The sequence below is a fragment of the Papaver somniferum genome, unplaced genomic scaffold (genome assembly GCF_003573695.1).
Source record: "Papaver somniferum cultivar HN1 unplaced genomic scaffold, ASM357369v1 unplaced-scaffold_128, whole genome shotgun sequence".
Classification (NCBI taxonomy): Eukaryota; Viridiplantae; Streptophyta; class Magnoliopsida; order Ranunculales; family Papaveraceae; genus Papaver; species Papaver somniferum.
Window position 1 is genome coordinate 6,180,216 of NW_020621936.1, and position 8,138 is coordinate 6,188,353.

The following is an 8,138-nucleotide window of genomic DNA, read 5'->3' on the forward strand; positions in this document are numbered from 1 at the left end:
CACTGCCTGAAATTCAGCATAGTCAACCACAAAGATCTCAATCTTCTCTTCTCTGCAGCCACCAACTGTAAAAATTCTTCATGGCTTCTACTTAATACCAAATCCAATATAGATTGAGCTTAAAACAATCTGCAAAGAACAAAATCCATGAAAGATGAGCTCAAATCAGTTCGAAAATTAAAGTAAATGAAATTCATATCAAATGCACGGGTAAAACGGATAATGATTCACATATTTCGAATTTGAAAATCGATTGTTGATCGAGATGAGAGGTTAAAAGATAGATCGAACTCTGTTCAAGAACCCTAGAAAATTTTCTTTAAATTTTCTGTGAAAATTTTCTCTCAAAAGTAAAATAGAGGTGAGATTATAACAGATCTAACACTGACTATGATTTCTATAACAGATTTGAACTGAAATCAAACTATTAAAGTTTCCCAAATGATTTTTCAGAAAATAAAAATTCGAAATCTCAGAATTGAATCAACCAATTCAATTGAAATCTCATAATTGAATTGAAATGTTACCTGTTCGTCTGATTTTCTGGGAGAATCTTCAGATTCAGTTGTTGTTGATGATGATATTCACTCATTTTCTATTGCGTTTCATTGAATCTCCGAAGAACAAGTGATGTTGATGTCGAATTCATGTTTAGATAATCAGGATCTTTGTTTATAAAGCTTAGATCTAGGTTTTGAAACCATTTTTCGCTGAAAATTTCGCTTAGAAATCGTTTCTTCACGACCTGTTTCTTCATCCGAAGTGAGCAAAACAAAATGAGAGAGAGAAAGTGAAAAATAAAATGAAACTGAAAATGAAATTTAGACCTAGTTTTATTACCTATATATACTAAAGGGAAGTCTTGGTATTATTAAAATCCATAATAATTAATTATGGGCCAGATCTGAAGAAAATTTGATATTTTGGGCCTAGTAGTAGCATTTTCTTAAAGTATGGAGTTGACAATGAAGGATCCATTTTGTTGGGTTTCTATATGTTGAACCCATATAGTAGGGGGTTGTAGTATTTTTCACATTTCAGTATCCATCATATTACCATTAGGTCCTATTTGCATCAACCTGTATGGCTCAGGATTGTCACCTTCCTGGGTTGTAGAACTTACCACCAAAGACTGGTCAAACTTTGTTGGCTGAGTTTATGTAAAACTGTCATCAAAAGTGCTAACCAAGATACCATCAAAAGTTGCAGGTGTCTGTTCATCCGTTGGCTTTTATGTCAATGACTCATCGACATTTGTAGTTACATCTTCACCAGATGGTTTGTTCTCTTCAGGAGTGGAGTTCTTCTTTGCAACGAGCCTCTTTGGCGTATGGCTTTTTGTCACACTCTTCATACTTGAACTGTATGTTCTTAGAGGTGTTTTGCGCTGCTCTGCAGCAGTTTCAACTTGCAAAATTTTGGGTGTATTTCCAGCTGCAAGACTGATACATAGAACTGCAAAAGGATCGAAATGAGAGATAATATAAAAGTTTTTTTAATTTATAATGAAGACGATGATGTTAAATTAAAAAAAAAAAACGAACGAAGAACAAACCACTTACACTCTTCATGGAAGTTAGTTTCCCCGTCATCTTTGTCTTGGTCACCCTCTTTCTCGCACTCTGTAGTAGGATCAATATGAGTTTTTTGATGCTCAGTCCCTCCAAGGCCTTGTGCATCTTCTTTTTGCATAAACTCTTCTTGGGTCACTGCGTAAGGTTCAATACCCATTGCTTTCATTATCTCGCAACATATAATGTGCTTCTTGTAATTTTGTGTTGTGGAAAGGTCCTCATCCTTTATCCCTTCTCTAGCAATTTTGTGCACCGCATCAAACATTTCTTTCTTTGCTTGTAGTTGCTCTTTCAGTTGTCCATTCTCAATGGTTTGCTCTCGCAGCCACCTTTGCAGATCGTCCTTGCTTGGTACCACGGTTGTTATACCAATCTGCTTTTCAAGATGTGAAAACTCCTTGACAAAGCTAGCAGTTGGCTGCAATTAACAAATGGAGAGGTTAAAAAAGATTGCAAAAACAGTTAAACAATCTAAATGTAAAAATTTTCAGTTGTATGTGTAACTTAAAGTTACATAAGCACTTTTGTATGTGTAACCTATATCTACACATAAAATTTGAACTTACTGGGTTATCTTTTGCATGTGTAACTACAAGTTACACAAGCATACTTGCATGTGTAACTTATAGCTACACATGACAATTTTGATGACGTCCAACTTATATCTAACTTACAGTACCATAAATTTACAAAAGAATATAAAGCAACTAACATATAACACTTACTGAAAACTCTGTCATGTTTGCACTAGAAATGTAATATGAAATCTGGCGTACGTCCCACCTTCCAACCCGTGGGATATCTTCTTCGTGGTTCGCAACTTTCTGGATTAAGCCTTCTGGTGCATGTTCAACAAACAATATCTGCAACATATAAATTAAATCAGTCGATCGAACAAAAAATACATACAACTTAACAGTAAAACTTCTGAAATAGAAATTACACACAAGCTTACCAGTAGGTATTGCACACAGGCTTTCACATTTGACATACAATTAGCATTAGTCAGAATCTCGTCAAACAAGTGCTCGTGTATTAAATCTGGCCACGACACCTTGAGCACTGTATCATATGATTCAACGATACTAAGATATCGCACATTCACTCCACTAGCATTTATGTCGCCAAAAAATAATACACAACAAAGATACAAACCAATCAAACAAACTAAATTCTTTTCATCAACTTTTCTTCTTCTCTCTCTAGCATTTATGTCATTCATAAGTTCTGTTATCTTCTCTATGATGTTCTTCTTAGTCACCGTCGTCTGATGTGTTGTAGTTTTGATATCAGTGAAGAACTTGTTGTATAAAAGGTTGTCTTCCATATCACGATGAGAAAAGTTCTTTATCAGCTTTTGACCCTTTCTACTTCCAATCCTTTGCATGCAAAATATGCCAACTAACTTTGCCGGTGTAGATTCCATAAACTTATCATCACCAAACTTGAAGGAACATGGTGTCTCACAATCTATATTAAAGCAATTCACTAGCTTCATGACACCGTGTTTGTTGGTACTGATTTTATTTTTTGTACTTGGTTCAACTTCGTTGTATTCATTGTAATACATAAGTACGAGCTCACCGTAAGCAGCTCTCCTAAGATAGTTTTGAGCCCTATCAGTCAGGCCTATAAGTTTTATTATCTTTACCAAATATTTTATGCATTCAACGATTGCCTTAACTTTCCTGTACACATCACACACAAAACTAGCATGAGTCAGTATGTTGTGTACTTATCAAATACACTCCCTTTTAACTTCAAAATCAAATTCATGTTACAAATAATTTTTATTTGCCAAGTACACAAACTGAATCATTCTATTTATGTGTTGTGTAACCTAAACTTTTTGATGTGTAACTACTATTTAAATACAATACAGTCATAGTTGATATTTTGCATCAGGCAATTGGCAAATCAGTGGTGAGATTTTGCATGTGTAACTTCAAGTTACACAGGAAATTGTCAAGTTAATGGTGAGATTATCATGTGTAACTTGTAGTTACACATGCACCATTTTGTAAAGTTGCACATTCACGGGCATTACTGGTGACATTCAGCATGTGTAACTTTTAGTTACACATTCATATACATAACATATGATCAACAAATGATATTCATAATGTGTAACTTATAGTTACACATCCCCTTGGCAAGTTACTGGTGAGATCTTGAATGTGTAACTTACAGTTACATATGCTTATTTGGAGATCTTAAATGTGTAACTACAAGTTACACACCCAATATACAAACCACTATACAGTCAGTGGTGAGATTTTGAATGTGTAACTTATGGTTGCACATGCCCTTGTTTGTATAGTTACACATTCAAAAGCTCTGACATTACATTATAAGATGATATCACAACAATCACATATATAGTTTCACTAGCATGCATGATATCATAACAACACACACCTCTTAAGGCAGGAGGATTTCTTCTTCCTTGCATCATTGAACCTTAATCTGCAGTTTAAACATTTTAAACTGAATCAAAAACAGGCAGTAGTGTTAATTTCCTAAATATCGATTGATGTTCTTTGAGAAAACAGATTGAAGAAGGGAAAACTGAGAAAACATCAATCGATGCTCAATGTGCATCAGTTTTCACTTTCAGTTCTCTCTAAATAAAAAAAAAACTCTGAAAACAGATTCAAAACCTACCTCCGTCTTCTTCTTCTTTCTCTGTCTTGTTCTTTAATCAATAAACGGCTGAAATAAACAGATCGATAATACATCAAATAACAGATCGAGAATGAATCAAAAAACGAATTAAATGCAGCAGAAAATCGAAGTAAACGACTGAGATTAAACAGATCAAAAACAAATCGAAAACACGAAGAAGAAGAAAACATATTGCATGAAGAAGAAGATTCAATAGGCAATCTACCTGTTTTTGGTTCCCCTTTCTTCGATCTGCAAATCTGAAATTTCAGTTTTCGAATTTTTGGAATTTTTCAATTTTTTTTCTGCAGTTTTCTTCATCTGAGATTTGGTTTCTCTCTCCTAAAATGCAAGGTTTCTCCGAAAGAATAAACCTAGGCTACTTATATAGTCAAGGTTACTCTGGTCATTTCCACTTCTATTACAATTTATTTTTCATTAGGGGCCTGATTTTGAAATTATTTTAACTAGGGGCCTCATATTATGGGTTATCCATGGGTGGGGCCTTTAGCCTAATTCTCCCTTTTCTACACGTATCTTCTCCTTTTGTCGCTTGTTCTTTGATTAACAAGGGTAATCAAATCCTTAATCAGTTCAATTCTTCTGTGTGATTTAAAAAAGATGGTTGCACATGCAAAGAGAGTAATGGGTATTTGTATTGTTGTCTGGTTGGATGAAAATGAAGATAAATGTCAAGTATTTAACGATTGATGTTGTTATAGATCAGCTCCTCCTTCATAAAAAGGTAGAATTGATTAATGGGAAGTTTGCAGTATGTTTATCAATATCAATGGTTTATGGATGATATTTTGATGGGGCAGCAAGTGATTGCAGATTCATTCCACAACCACAGGCACCACTTGATGGAGGCTCTGTAAGTCAATGGCCGATACTTTGTGAAAGAAAAGGTGATTAGAGAATTGATGATTTTGCTCCAAGTGATTGCAAATTCGTCGGATCTGATAGGAATTTGGCGAAAAGGGTGAATGTGAATCACTGATGTTGGGAAGAAAATGATTTTGGGTATAAATTGATGTTTCTTGAAAAATATTGATGGTAACTTTCGTCCACTGTTCATCTCTTTCTCTGTTTTTTTTTTTAATTTCTTAAAATCAAAATGATTTGATGGAAGATATTATGGGAATTTTGCAAAATGGGTGAGCGTGAATGATTGGTATTTGCAAAGTTGATTTTAATTCAAGAAATTTGATAAAAAATTTGTTCTCTGTTCATTGTTTTTTTGTTTTTCTTAAATGTAGGTTGAATGTGGTCCATCGGGTCGGATCCAATAAAGACCTTATTCGAACAGTTCATCTTCTTTACCCGTTTCTCTGCTGCTGTAATATGTTTAAATCCGAATCATCTGCTCGATCTGATGAATTTTCTCAGTAAGTTTGAACTGGAAATCTGTTTATTAGGTTATATATGAAATAAGTTTGTGATTAATTTGTTTGATTATGTTGATTTGAATCTCGATATTATTGAATTGTAATCCGATTTTTTTTCTTGGGACAAACTTCGTGAAGGACATAAATACAAAGAGTCATCATATAGAAGGCCTCCCTTTGGTCGGCCAATAATCGGTAATCAACACCTCAATCGGTAGTAAATATAGACTTAGTAGTTACCGATTAATGTGTGTATGCCTTTTTATAATCGGTAGAAGAAGAACGTCAACTTGTTGAAGATCAATCTTCCCTACCGTTTAGAGAAGACGATTTGGGTTATATGTTGAATGATCCAAACTTTCATGAAGATGAAACCCTAGACGACGCTTTATGGAAGAAAACGGAGAATCACCCGAGATCGAAGCTAACGATACATCAAATGTATCCATAATCGGATGCTATGTAGGTTAAGCAACCTACCGATTATTATATTCGGTAGTTAATGTATTTAATTTATATTCCGATTACGGGTTTCCCAAAAATGTGATTTTTCTTAAATCCTTTGTTTGATGAATTTTGAAATCTCCCATAGTGTGTTTTGAAGATACAGAGCCAACCATAACCATTTGGTCTGTGTTTTGGATGTAGCCATAATCGGAAGTTAAGTAGGTTATAAAACCTCCTGATTATGGGTTGCCCCAAAATGTGATTTTTCTTAAATCCTTCATTTGATGAATTTTGAAATCTGCCATAATCGGTAGATCATATAACTTATAAACCTACCGATTATAAGTAGCCCCAGATTCAACCTTCGTCAAAATAGCCGTTGCAGTTTAAACCTAATTGATGAAATACCCGTTGGAGTTTTTTGGAAAAAGAAAAAGAGTCGTTGGTCCATAAACCTATATAAAGAAACTCATATCTATCAACCCATTTGCACCAAACTCTTTCCTCTCTTCAATTCTAATTTTGAAAACAAAAACATGGATATTGCTTTTGCGAAGAAGAATTGTGCTATTTATAGAGCGTACGTTGTGGTAACTACTCATGATCGTGTTCACAAGATCCACAAATCAGAATCCGAAGAGCAGTTATGGAATCGTATGTTAATGGTATTTGAGGCGTTAGATGGTAATCAAATTCGAAGATCATCCAATGACATTAAGATGAGAAAGAATGCGCTCGATAACGAGATTGACAAACTTTAAGATGAGGAACGATTTGTTAGGAACGCTTTTCCTTGGTGGACCTATGAAAAACGAGTAAGTATCTTTATAACTCTGGCTCACATAAACATTATTTAGTACTAACTTGTTACTCATTCGTAATTTCAGAGAAATCTTGCCGATCGTCGGTATGTGGACCTCTACAGGAAACGATTTGAACATGAAGGATGTTACAAAATAAAGAGGGACAATTTCAATGGTCACTGGAAGTTATGATATTTCTTAATACTTTTAAGTGATTGTAAAAGTATGGATTTAGGTACTATTAACATGATTGTAACGTTAAGGTATTTTGAACTTTATGTAATGGCTGTAATCAGAAGGAAATTAATTTAAAATCTTTACCGATTATGGGTAATCGGTCGTTTATTTGGCTACACAAGCTTCCGTTTATCATAATCAGAAATTTTATAAGTGAACTTACTTTACGATTATGGTGTTTTTTGGATACAGAAAACAAAGTTTTCTTCACATACAATAATTGGAAGCGCAATATAAAATAAACCTAACGATTATAATAATCGAAAACTAATGGAGTGAATTTACTTTCCGATTATGGTGTTGTTTCGATACAGGTGTTGTTGGTGGCTTTTAATTCGGGGCTAAAATTGTAAAACCCTGCATTTAATAGGCCGTCACTATGCAAAGAGACAAAGCCATGTAAAAGTGATGAGTGTTCAACCTCTTCACCGACACATTCATTGAGCAACTCAATATTTTCTTATGAAATTTACCCATAACGGTGCATGTAGCAACAAAGATATTCTGTAAATTTTGGCACCTTGCCTATATTCACTTAATATAAGTTTCTTTCAATGCTTTCTGTGCTATGTTCCCCGGCTGAAACCTTAATGTTGATATGGCATGACAATTTGTGTTCAGTCGCAGCAGAGTATCACGAATTTCCAAGTATCAAGTATAAGGTTTTTGCATAACGTATTCAATCAGAAAACATGCTGCTCTCTAGCAATGAACTTAAAAGAACTCTGCGTCAACACATCTAATTCAATAAATTACCCTGATTAATTTGCAAAAGTTAGGGTTTTGCGCCTTGCGCAGTATATCATACCTTTCTTGTCGAAATTAAGCTTAGGCAAACTAGGTGATTAATCTTCCATGGATTAGTAGGTGCAAAATCTTGCCCAGAATCAGAAAAAAAGGAGCCGCACGATAGGAGAAGCAGCAAAGAGAGGCGTGGCCATGCCTTAAGCCAGCCGACGCCATTTTCCATCGGCCATGCCCCATCCTAAACCGGCCCTATTTCCCTCGACCAATCAGGTCGCCTT

General features: G+C 34.8%; 1 long non-coding RNA gene across 1 annotated transcript; it reads left to right on the forward strand.

The window, feature by feature from the left end:
• The first annotated feature begins 4,859 nt into the window (after positions 1-4,859).
• LOC113331764 lies at positions 4,860-6,206 on the forward strand. The gene is made up of 3 exons (XR_003351175.1): positions 4,860-5,294; positions 5,498-5,626; positions 5,765-6,206. It is a non-coding gene; the product is annotated as an uncharacterized LOC113331764 (long non-coding RNA).
• The last annotated feature ends 1,932 nt before the right edge of the window (positions 6,207-8,138 follow it).